Source organism: Petaurus breviceps, unplaced genomic scaffold (assembly GCF_028583685.1).
Source record: "Petaurus breviceps papuanus isolate PSGF00001 unplaced genomic scaffold, PetGlider_PUasm1.0 126, whole genome shotgun sequence".
Lineage (NCBI taxonomy): Eukaryota > Metazoa > Chordata > Mammalia > Diprotodontia > Petauridae > Petaurus > Petaurus breviceps.
Window position 1 is genome coordinate 35,868,740 of NW_027185655.1, and position 13,421 is coordinate 35,882,160.

General features: G+C 39.1%; 1 long non-coding RNA gene across 1 annotated transcript in view; it reads right to left on the reverse strand.

The window, feature by feature from the left end:
* Positions 1-13,421, reverse strand: part of LOC138169910 (uncharacterized) — a 41,004-nt gene that overhangs the window by 15,051 nt on the left and 12,532 nt on the right. The window contains exon 2 of the long non-coding RNA XR_011170489.1: positions 1,102-1,171. This is a non-coding gene — a long non-coding RNA (uncharacterized lncRNA). The remainder of the gene's footprint in view (positions 1-1,101; positions 1,172-13,421) is intronic.

Consider the following 13,421-nt stretch of genomic DNA (forward strand, 5'->3'; position numbering starts at 1 on the left):
ACAGAGAGACAGAGAGACAGAGAGAGAGAGAGAGAGAGAGAGAGAGAGAGAGAGGAAGAAACTGTTGTCAGCTCGGATGACTGATTGCCTTGGATGGCTATGTTTTCTAGCTTCCATGTACAGTGGTCCTATTATTTCCAGGGTGCTTTGCTTGACTTTTTCAATGTTGAAAGCTCATGCCGGTGTTGTCTAAAACTTCATGGCAGCATATAAATGAGATGATCACATTCCATTCTTAGCTCCCTTAAACAGGGCGCTACTGTTGCTGAAAAGGAAGTTCCTGGGACAGCCTTTCCCTTGGAACTCTAATGTGGTCAGCACAACTGTCTATGCAAAGCAAGCTTTTGGGAAGGCTGTTTCTGGCTGAAATATCAGTACTTCTGGACTAAGTTGGTCTGTTTGTCCTTCCAGTCCGGTATCCTGCCTCTAATCATTGCCAATAACTGATATGCCAGAGGAAGGCAAATCCTTCCCTTGTAGGCCCCATTGGAGAGGCAGCCTACTTTTGCTCCTTTGAGCAGGAAGGAAAAATACTGAGGATGGAGAGCAATTTCAGGGTATATATGTAAGGAAAAACAACAAGAAACTGAATTCCATGCGATACCACTTATATGCTCTGGGGATACAACTATGAATATTTTGTTGTTATTTAGTTCATTAGTTGTGTACAACTTTTTATGACCCCATTTGGGGTTTTCTTGGCAAAGGAATTGGAGTAGTTTGCCATTTTCTTCTCCAGCTCATTTTACAGATGAAGAAACTGAGACAAACAGGTTTAAATGACTTGCCCAGGGTCATACAACTAGTGAGTGTCTGAGACTGACCCAAGGTCACACAGCTAGTAAGTGTCTAAGGTTGTATTTGAACTCAGGTCTTCCTGACTCCAGGCATGGCATCTCTATGAACTCCAGAAGGGATCTTAGAGGCCATTTAATCTGAGCCCCTCTTCTTTTTACAGTTGAGGAAACTGAGGCCCAGAGAAGTTAAATAATTTATCAGGGTCAAGGTTATATAGTCTAAATTCAATTCTGAGTCCTAGATCTATATGTCAATTTTATTTATGTGTGGTAATTTATGCAATTTCTCTCATATCACACTTACATTCAGGTCAGAATTGAAGCTGGGGTAAACGCTGTAGGCAGCCATCCAGCAACCAACACATGGGAATGGGCTAGGGAGAGAGGCATAATGAAGGACACTTTTAAATATTATTTATAATGAATACACATATTTTTGATGCCAGAAAATTCTAGTCCCTTTGGCACATAATTTGTAGAATCATAATTACAGAAATGGAAAGATCTTAAAGGTAAATTAACCCAACCCTCTCCTTTTTATTTTATTGTTATTTTGAATTTAATGAGCACCTAAAAAAGAGAACATTTCTGTATAAAAAAAAAAACAGAAAAAAGAGGAATACATATGTTAAAATGTGAATCTCTATTATGTACAGTTTGCTTTTTTAAAAAAAGTACACAGTAAATTCAACATTTTACTTTCAAAGCTGTCTTGCTTGATTGTGCTTCTTTCTGAACTTTCTTTTTTCATTTGTGCATTTCAAAGAAATGCTTTAATTTTTATTTTTAGCTCCTCGCTAACCCTCCCCCTTTCTCCTCTACCCCTTCGCATTTGGGAAAAAGAAAAGAAAAAGAAAAAGAATGCTTATAAGAAATCCACCAAATCAAGCCAAAAAGTCCACATATTTGACAATTCTAAAAATGCATCTCACTTTATACCTTGACTTCATCACCCTTCTGTTAGGAAATGGGTAGCATTCCTCTTTGTCATTTCTCTGGGATTGTAGCTGATTGCATTGAACAGAATTTTTGAGTCTTTGAAAGTTTTTTCTTTTCAGTGTTGTTATTGTATAAATTATTTTCCTTGTTCTATTCATTTCAGCCCACATCTCTGTATGCAAATCTTCCCAGGTTTCTCCTCCTTTTTATAATTTCTTACTGCACATTAACATTTCATGGTACTCATATACCTAAATTTGTTAGGCCATTCCCCAAAGAAAGGACCTGCTTCTAGTTTCCAGTTTGCTGCAACAAAAAGACTGCCATAAATATTTTTGTACATGTGGATCTTTTTTTTTCTGTTTATTTTATCCCTTTGGGCTATATGCCTAGGAGTGGAATCACTGGGCCAAATGATAAACAGTGTTTAGTGAGTTTTGTGTACTGCTCCAAATTGCTTTACAGAATGATTGAACCAATTCACAGCTTCACCCACAGTGCATTAATGTACTTATTTTCCCTTAGCCTCTCTGACATTTTTCATTTTTGTTTTTTCTCATCTTTGTCAGTCTTCTGAGTGTGCTGAAAGAACTTCAGCATTGTTTTAATTTGTATTTCTCTAATGACTAGTTATTTGGAGAAATTTTTCATATGGCTGTTGATTGGACAATTGGATAATTCTTTGGAAATTAACTGTATTATTTGATCATTTATCTGTTGGGGAATGGTTGTCATTCTCATATGTTTGAATCATTTCTTTACATATCTTTGATATTAGATTTTTTTCACAGAAATTTGTCATATTTTCCCTTAGCTAAATGTTTCCCTTCTAATTTTAACTGCATTAATTTTGTTTCTGCAAAACCTTTCCCATTTTATGTAATCAAAAGTTTATTAATGATCCACACTATCCCTTGTCTGGTCATAAATGATTTCTTTGTCCATAAGATATTTTCTTCTTGTTCCTTGAACTGTTTTATTATGTGATATTTTTTCTCTTCATAATTTATTTATTCATTTGGAGCTTTTTTTGGTATACAGTGTGAGATGTTGGACTCTGCCAATTCACTTTCCAGTTTTCCCAGTAGTCTTTGTCAAATAGTGATTTCTTACCCTAGTTATGATAATCTTTGGTTTTAGTAAATGCTATGCAACTATATTTGTTTGGTGTAATGAATTCCACTGCTTGACCTCTCTGTCTCTGTTATCTCTCTTCTCTCTCTGTCTCTCTCCTCTCTCTGTTTCTCTGTCTCTGTCTCTCTCCTCTGTCTCTCTGTCTCTGTCTTTCTGTCTCTGTCTCTCTGTCTCTCTCTTCTCTCTCTGTCTCTGTCTCTCTCTCTGTCTCTGTCTCTCTCACTAAATTATTTTGATAATTACCGCTTTGCAGTATAGCCTGAAATCTGGCAGACCTCCACTTTTTTTTTCATTATTTCCCTTAAGATTCTTGACCTTCTGTTCCTCCAGATTAATTTAGTTAGTGGCATGCACAGGGTCACACAGGTAATGGATAACAGAATTAGGATTCTAACATACATCCTCTGACTCCAGATTCAGGACTTCCTTCCCTATGGCAGGTGATATTCCGTTTTTGATTCATTGAGTCATATTGTTACAGTAAAGATTAAAAGCCTCCAGTGGACAATATCATAGCAGAGCTGTATTCTTAAAATATAGGAGAGCATCATATTTAAACTTTGTTGAGGATGGACAAATACCTTGATGTAGCTTTGATTCATGCTTTGTAACTGGGGATACAGGGTGGAACTGAAGCTGAAAAAGCATTTGGGGGGACAGGATGTAGACACATTCTTCCACATCCACATCTGATCTACACCTGGTAGCTTGTAGCCATTCCCATTCCCCACCTATATTCCTCTTCACATGCTAATTGTATCCAACCAGTATCTATGGGATTTGCCTGGAATCTCTTCGGTTTCTACTGGAAGTCAAAAGGTTAAATAATGACATTGCTATGTAAACAACTCACTAAGCTTTTTTTCTTTAAATCAAAATTGCAATTGTGTTACTAAAGGTGAAAGTCCCAGTGAGGAACTTTTACCTATGTAGATCAGAACTTTCTCTGCACTCAGAGTTGCCTGGCCCACTGAAACATTTGATATAATGTCTCTGCAATAGTATGAATCAGGAGTAGAAGCTGAATGCCAGATAGCTCTCCATACAAAATGTCTTCTTGTTTATCAACTCCAAAACTTTCATGTGGATAGCCTCCTCGTCTTGTCCTACCCAACAAGAATTATCAACCATGGCCAATCCGTAATCTTGTATTGGCATGTGGGAAACTTAAATGGGTGTCCTTGGACAATCTGCAGATGCTTGTTCCTGACACAGAGTGATTTGACTTTTTATATACTTTTACGTATCAGCTGGTTTAAAACCCCAAGCAATGTATAAAAATTGAGTGCTACCTAGACCAACATTGATATTCTGGATATGAGTATGTAATATGCCTTTCTTTCTTATTAGGAGTTCTAGCAAGATGATTCTATTTAATTTGGGGGGAGGACAGGGGGAGGTATGAGAATTTCTTGATGTGTTGTGTTGTGCTGTCATACTTGTTTACAATTATTATAAAATCCTATAGTCCAGGGGGAATCTACCTCTAGGGTAAAGAGGCCCAATCATGACCTGTGTAACACTATGAGATAGGGAAGTGTTTAGAGCTAGAAGCTGAGATGGGTTGAGTTGCCAATTCAGTTTGGCCAATGAATGTAGAATTTTGTTACTGTTGTTTGTCCTTCATTCTTGAAGAGGACCATGACATCAAGGAGGTGATGCCGTGACATGCAAGTGAGTTGGATTTAAGTGAGGGAAGGCTGTGCAAAGTCACCAGCCTCACTTTCTCTTCTGGAACCATCTGGGTGCAGTGGTGAGATAATGGAGAACAAGAAATAGGCTAAAGAGTGTTTCAAGGTCAGACTGGAGCAGAGGATCAGAATGGAGAGAGAGTTAATGTTATAAATGGTATGAGGGCACCCTCTGGTCAGGCAAAGGGATCCTAGAGGTACAGTCCCATACTGCTGAGACAGTGGGACATAGGGACAGTGAAAGAGACAATTTAAGTATAAAGAGCAGAAACATCACTATATTGGGGAGGTGGGGAGGGCCAGGAAAATCAACCAGGAAAAAGGAGAGAACTTCTGTGAATCAGAGAAATAAGATCTCCAGAGAAGGGTGAAGGAGGTAGAAGACCTGAAGTCCAAAGTGAAAGATAATTGGGAAGCCTGATAGGAAAGAGTCTTTTTTTTTCCCCTGGGAGTCAGAGGGTGACCAAATGTGAGCCTTCCTCGGTTCCACAGACAATGGGAGGAATCTTTAAGGTCTACATAGGCCTAGGAGAGACCAAGTTGGGGGGTATTTCCAAGACGATCTATTCCTACATATCCACACCCAGAACAAAAGGTTGGACAAGTACTACAAGACAGCAGAAATGACAACAATAGACAGGGGTGGGAAGAAGAGACCAAGGAAAATTAAGGACTGGTTCCCTATGATTGATCAGAAAACTAGGGTTTACCCACAAGAATTTCTGTACTTCCCAACAAAGTCTTATCTTTTACTTACTATTTATTGTACCTGCCCTCCATGTGTTTCCCCATCTTACTTGATGGTTCATCTCTTTTATAAACAACTGGAGAGCTGATATACTGTTTTCTGGGAGCAAGAAAGGGGAAAGAGTTTGTTACTGAGACCACTCGAGTCAGGAAAAGCAAGCATGAGGTCACAAAGTTGGAAGAACAGCAAAGAACTGAGCCACGACATCTAAACCTGGACTTCACATTCACCTACTAACCAGGACTTATTTAATGCTAAATAGCTTGCCTCTTTAATGTCTTCAAGTTCATTTCTTATCTTGGTGCTCCAAACCACAAGGCTGTGTGTGCTATAAATGTAGAGGTCACTTCCTCAACATCACTGCATCATGCTTACCTCCACTCTGACCATCATCCCCATCTTTTCCCCTACCAGAACCTTTGGCCCGTCAAAGGCAAAATTTCTTTTTATTTTGCCCAGAACCAGGCCTCCATTACATTCCACGCCATGTGGTCCACACCAGCTTTTCCCGATCCCCATTTATGAGTTGTGTTTCTTCATTGGAATGTAAACTCCTTGAGGACAGGGACTGTCTTTTTGACAGTGAGTTTATTAGAGTGCCCTGAATGCTTGCTTCCTTCCTTCTTTCCTTCCTTCCTTTTTCTTTCTTCCTTCCTATCTACCCATCAGTCTCTCTCCCCCTCTCTGCTTCCCCTCTTTCTTCTTCTTCCCTCTCTCTCTTTTCCCCCTTCTTTCCCTTCTCTCCCTTCCCTCCCTCCTTTCCTCCCTTCCATCTTTTATTTCTTTCTTTCCTTCCTTCTTTCTTCCTTCCATCTTCCTTCTTTCCTTTCTTTCCCTTCCTTCCTTCCTTCCTTCCTTCCTTCCTTCCTTCCTTCCTTCCTTCCTTCCTTCCTTCCTTCCTTCCTTCCTTCCTTTCTTCCTTCCTTCCTTTCTTCCTTCCTTCCATCCTTCCTTCCTTCCATTATAGGTTCAGTCGTCTTTCCCCTTGTCTCCAAATCCAGTGCTTCTCAACACTGTACCATACTACCTGGAGGGGTTGGAATGATGGGGATGGAAAGTGGGATGGGATTCACTGGAAAGGAAAGCATTTTTTTTTTAATGTTAAAAGGCTTTTGTGAATCCCTTATGTTGATTGCATTCTTTCCATGAGGCAAAATAAAAGCTATTCTTTATCTGATATTGTGAGATGGGTTTTTGCACATAGGATGGGGCCCTTTCACCCATATCTGGAGACCTAGACACAAGCTCTATTCTGAGATTCCTAGGGAAACTCTGGATTGAGGGAATAAAATGTACTCAAGAGTGATGATTGAGAAACACCCAAGATTCAACTTGGGGTACTGGATCATGGGTACACATGCATCTTGGAAACCTTATCTTCCTCAGTTCAGACACCACTTTCTCTGAAAAACCTTTCCTGAATCTTCTCATATATTAATATTTTTTACTTTCTCAAATCACTTTATATTCATCTATAATGTGTATATATATATATATATATATATATATATATATATATATATATATATATATATAATTTCATCCACCCTTCCCTAGAATGTAAACTTTTTGAAGGCAGGCATAGTCTTTGCATCTCCAACACCTAACAGAGTGATTTACCACATGGTGCTTTACATGGTACTTTAATGTTTGTAAAATTAACGAAAGGTGTTCTAGTTCATAGATTTAGGGCTAGAAGATAATTTAGAGGCCATTGGAGGTTGGATTACCAACATCCTCAAATTACAGATGAGGAAACTCAGGTTAAATGATGTGCTCAAAGTGACACAGAGGAAAGAAGCTAGGCTCCTTCCCCACAAGGGAGTTAGGTATTGGGGGGAACAGGAAAAAGGGGGGAAATGGCAGCAATGAGCAAACAAGTAGGGAGTAAGAGTCATTAAGGCAGGCTCTGGCCTTGCCAGCTCTCTAGCCAGTCCTGAGTCATTGGAGGGGGATACTTTGAATAAAATAAAAATCTTTACTTGGACCATTGTATGATTTGCAGATTTAGGTAATATCCTTTTGCAGTTTGGGTTGGGAAGTGAGTAATTTTTTTAGATCTTATTTTCTGTGGACATTTTTGGTTTTACATCATCTCATTTCCAAATCTGGCCTTCCTTCTTGCCTACCTAGCAAGCTATCTTTTGTACCGCTAAAGAAAAATAATTCTTAAAAATAGAAAAAAAACCTAACCCATAAACTCAAACAGGTTTCTTCTATTAAATGTAGGTAGGACTTGAGTTTTTATTACTTAACTTTAAGAGATCTAGGCAAGCCACCAGCAGGTTTTCAGCAATTAGCAAATTTACTTAAATTTTTTTCTAATTTAACTGCTACTTCCCCTGAGAAGTTATAAAACTCAGCCAACACTTCATATATGTCTGACAGTATAGGAAATATTCCATAATCCGAGTCACCTACCACTGCAAAGAAGGGAGAGAAGGAGCAGAGAAAATACATTGTTGTTTAGTTATTCCAGTCTTGTCTGACTCTTTGTGACCCCATTTTGGGTTTTCTTAGCAAAGACACTGGACTGGTTTGCCATTTCCTTCTCTACCTCATTTTACAGATGAGGCAAACAGGGTTAAGTGACTTGCCCAGGGTCACACAGTTAGTAAATGTCTGAGGTCAGATTTGAACTCTGGTCTTCCTGACTCTAAGTCCAGTGCTCTATTCACTATACCTCTCAGCTGCCCTCTGAGCAAATTGCTTCTTTCCAATTCTAAAAGCTTAAAACTGATCATCATATGTATGATTTATGCAAAAGGATAAGGATACATACATATTATTATGCATATTATCAGGAATAAACCCCACCCATCGACACGCAATTATTTTCTCTTTATTGTATTAGCTGCCATATGTAATTTGAGAATCAGTCTCAGCCCCAGACTGAAGCAACAGTCCTTCACCAAACTCCTTTGAAGTTAAACGCTTAGAGAGAGAAGCTACAGGCCCACTCAGGAGAGATTAGATCTTGTTTTAAACACTAGCTGCTCTGAGAATAATTTCCTTAATTAATATTCACAAGATATCAGACACTTGAGACTATATTTTCATGTAACCTACTTGCATGTAATTGTTCATGGCTAAGGTTTTCCCTCCATTTGTCTCTTCCTTTCTGTGTTAATGTTCAACAAAGGCAAAGGAAAAAAAGTGTTTTCACCACAAAAGAAAATCTTCAGGGAAAGGACATTAAAACACAGGGACTATCATCCTCTTTCTAAAATGGAACACTACTTTGTGCCTAGCTTCTCTTTTTGACTAAATGTCCATAGCCCCCAGCCCTCCCCCTACTTAAGCCACAGAACAGCAAATGTTTCTAGTGCTGTATTCTTCTACGGGACATATCACATCTACAAAGCATTTAGCAAAGCCCACTTGACCTTCAGCTGTCCAAAAGATCCTTAAAGCCCTTGAAAGGGGAGGCCATTAGTACCTTCAATCAGCTACAGTGTCTGGGGTTATCAGCACACACCGGGGTCAGGCTGACAAAACACCCTGTGTCAAGCTCCCCCTCGCCCTGAGATTAGTGCAAAGAATTGAAAGGATTTGGAAAGTGATCCTTTCACCCTTTTAGTTTCAAAAACATTCAGTGTATTGAGCTTATCTGAATAAATACTAATTACGAATCAGAAAAAATGTAAGCAGATTTGCTAATTTCTGAAAACCTACTACTAATGGCTTCTCTAAGGTCCTTTAAAAGTAAGTTAAAAAAAACCCCTCAATTCTTACCTACATTTCATAGAAGAAACCTGTTTGGGTTTATGTCTGTTTTTTTCCTTTTTTTCTATTTGTTTTGTTCTGCTCTGGTAATAGCGGATGAATGGATGAATCATGAAAGTTAAGAGACTGACAGCCAGAATAGGTCCCAGAAATCGTTTTAGTCCAGACGTACTGTACACTCCCAAGGGCAGATTAAAATGTAATTGGGAAATATTTAGTAAAAGTAATAAAAATACAATAGAATAAAGGTAATGTTAACATGTGATTTTCTAAGTCAAGATGAAGCCTGTGGGAATCCTTATGTATGGTTTAGTGGCCTTGGAATTGATGGAGTCTAACCCTCTCATTATAAAATTAAGGAACTGAGGTCCGTTGAGGGTAAGTGACTAGCCCAAGATTACACAGGTAAACAGAGGACTTACTGGTCTAGAACTGGAAGTTAAGGCCAACCCCATCAATTTACAGATGGAGAAACTGAGCCCTACAGAAGTGACTTGTCCAAATTTACAAGGTAATAAATGACAGTTAGAATTTGAATTCAGGGCCTCTGACTTCGAAGTTCAGTAAGGATAGATTAAGTTTATTATAAGAGTTCAAATAGTAAAGTAATTGTGTGTATGTGTGCGTGTGTGTATTTGCTGTTGTTTAATTGGTTCCAGAATTTCCTTGATCACTTAGCTTGGCTAGACTGATCAAATAAATCCAGTCAGGCATAGTGAAAAGAGTCCTAGATTTGGAGTTAGAGGATGTGAGATCAAATCCTGTCTCTCTAACTTATTACTTGTATGACACCTTCGGGCCTCAATTTCCTCATCTGTAAGATGAGGGTATTGGATGGATGACCTCTGATCTCTCTTCTGGCTCCAAATTCAGGATCCTTTCTCAGAACAGAATTGTTCTCTAAGTTGGTAATTGTTTTGATCAGTTGAGGGGTACGATTGCTGTGAGCTTTGAAATGTCATCTGAAACCCCTTCTATGCAAGAGAACAATCCATGCTGAACTATGTACCAGAAAGCTATTGTGGGCCAGCTGAACAGGCTCCAGGGGGCTTCCCTTCTCTGAAGTATGGAGTTGCCAAACTGGTATAGATGCATGCTAAGGAAGTCCTGTACCTATAATTCATGAATTCCTTGTTTCCTATTATACATTACAATATGTGGGCACTATGATTTCATTTAGCTAATTCATGGTGTCCTCAGATTTTCTTAATTTCAGTCTTCTGTTATTTCTTTATATATCTTTCCTTTCCCTCCTTCCTTCCTCCCTTCTTTCCTTCCTTCCTTCCTTCCTTCCTTCTCTCCCTCCCTTCCTCCCTCCCCCCCTTCCTCCCTCCCTCCCTCCCTCCTTCCTTCCTTCCTTCCTCCCTTCCTGTGGTATAACAGATACCTGTGAAAGGGATGCAGAGTACAGGTATCTATCTCCACTTTCCAACTGAGCTTCAGAGGGGGTGAAGTTACTTGTCCAGTACTAGTCATTTTTGATCTTGGAAGTTACCTTTCATTATGGGTGGAAGCCAGTATTTAACTTTGCTTCTTCCATCATTTCATCATGGACTGCCTGAAGATTACATTGAGCTTTTTTTTCACCTAGAATCAGCTTTTATAAATTTGTGATTATTTCTCTAATAACATTCTGATTTTCTAAGAATTTTAATCCATTCATATTATTTAAATGGTCTCCATCTCATAGTTGAACTTCAGAGAAGTGAGATGCCTTGTCTAGGTTACTCAGCTGGCAGGGAGCACAGGCCAGGGTCTCCTGTCTAACAGAACACCATATGCAAAAGACAATTCAATCACTGCTTCACTCCCAGGAGACAAAGAAATATTTTCTGCTGGCCTGTCCCTCAGCCCTTGGGTCCTGAAAGTTCTAGCTACCCATTATCATTCGCCTTTAGGGTCTTAAGTGAGCAAGCGAAGTCATCTGGATCCTACAGAGTATTTTCTTACTTTTCTACCAATGGAGGAAGAAGAGAGAACATTTTCTGGCTCTGCTCTATTCCAGGCCAAACCCTGACATGTACAGGTAGAGTCATGCACCTTAGTAACAAACTGGAATCCATTTATAAGAGGAAATTCTCACGACGATGCATTAATTACAAAGCCAAGAGTTTCTTGTATCCTTCCCACTCATGATTTAGTAACAGCTCACACTCATGCGGCATGTTACGGTTCCCAAAGCACTTTGCATTCATTTTCCCTTTTGATATTAAGCAGGTACTATTTACTGATGAAGAATCAGACAGTGATTTGCACAGGGTCACACAGCTAGAAGGTATCTGAGGCCAGATTTGAACTCAGGAAAACCCATCTTCCTGACTCCAAGGTTGGCATTCTGTCCTCTCTGCCACCTAACTGCCCAAACATTTCACAAATACATCATTATATTTTTTGAAAGGCAGAAAAAAAAAGATGGAATAGTGCCTGGAATATAATATGTGCTTAATAAAATACTTTTTGATTGATCAATTTGTGGGTTAAATTAGGAACTGCTTAAAGGAAAATTTATGGGGTGAAATAATATTTTTTAAAGTTATATTCTGTCAGCTCAGGTTTCCATGAGCTTGGCAATGACTTGGAGACAACATAAAAATACAACTTACTTGGTAGATAACAGTGCAAAAGTACAACAACTTTCAGATATACATATGGGTCATACACATATGTGTGTATTATATATACATACATATATGTATGTGCATATACATATATAGGTGTGTGTATAGTTGTTGGTTATCTAAAGAAATATTTTTAATATTACTATGTGACTGGCTTCCCTCTGCCATCTGACATGTATCTGTGATAGTGGCTCATGCCATTAATTGGTTTATGCTCAATCAATCATCAATCAATTCACATCTCTGAAAAGCCTATTTTGTGTCAAGCACTGCACTAAGTAGGGTGGAGGAGGTGGATGGTAAGAGAAATACCAGGTTGAAGTTTGGCAAGAGATGAATGGCACATCAGGGATTTGACTGAAGGCTGAAGGATTAGATGATGATGGAGAAAAAGAAGCAAAATTTGCTGTAAATTCAATGTCATGGCTTTGTCTTCATGAAAGAGAGTTTTAGGAGGGGTGAGACATGGGGAGAGAGGGGATAACCGGAGATTATGGTCAGATAAGGGAACATCAGAATTTTTGACCTGAAACACTTATGGGTAATGGTGAAGTCCTGTCCATGACTGTCCCCATGGGTGGCTAAAGTTGAGTGAGGAATAGGTGATGGGGTCTAAGGAGACTAAGGAACTTAGTTGAATGTTTGTTGAGGAGGGAGGAAGGAGGAGGTGAGGATGGGATCTCCAGGGTTAAACTGAGTATGGACTGTAGGTGCAGCGTCCTAGACACCTGGGACCAATAGTGACTCCAGTTGTTAGATATCTAAAGCATCAGAAATTAATTTTTTTTAATCATAGAAGTTATCAATGACCTATAGATATTTGATAGATCCCCATGCCTGAAATGTTCTCCCTCCTCATCTCTGTCTCCTTCAAGTTTCAGCTAAAGGCTTTTTTTGTTCAGTCATGTCCAACTCTTCATGACCCCATTTTGGATTTTCTTGGCAAAGGCACTGGAGTTATTTGCCATTTCCATTTCTAGGTCATTTTACAGATGGGGCAACCAAGGCAAACAGGGTTAAGTGACTTGTCCAGGATGACACAGCTAGTAAGTGTCTAAGTCTGGATTTGAACTCAGGAAGATGAGTCTTGCTGACTCCAAGTCCAGAGCTCTATGCACCATGGCGCCACCTAGCGGCTTCTAAAAGAAGTATTTCCTGATTCCTCTTAATTCTAATGTCTTCCCTCTATTGATTATTTCCAATTTATCCTATATATAGCTTGTTTGTACATAGTTGTTAGCATGTTGCTTCCCTCGTTATCCTGTGAGTTCCTTGAAAGTCAGGGACCAGATTTTGCCTTTCTTTATAGAAAGATAAAAATCTTAGCACAGTGCCTGGATCAGAGTAGGGATTTAATATGTGCTTATTTATTAAACTGACTAACTGATAGAGTGGCATCAATGCTTTTGCTTAGGGTTGGAGCTAAAAAGAATTTAAGAGGTCAACTAATGCAACCCCTAACTTTATACATAAGGAAACTGTATCCCAGGAAGAAATGACTTTCCCAAAGTCACATTGTAAGTGCAGAGGTGGGGTTTGAACTGATAAACTCTGACTCTCTCTTTTGACTGAACCATCTGTAAGGGCCTTTCTAGTTCTATAGTGCTGAAATACTGTGATGGACAGGGGTGATTGGGTCCTGTCTTCTCATTGCCTCTTCCTTCCAAAGAATCTCTCTTTCTTTTGAATAATTTTGTGGATTTTTTTAATGCTCCAGACTTAACTAAATGCAATTAAACCCAGTGTCTGCCACTCAAACTATAAATGA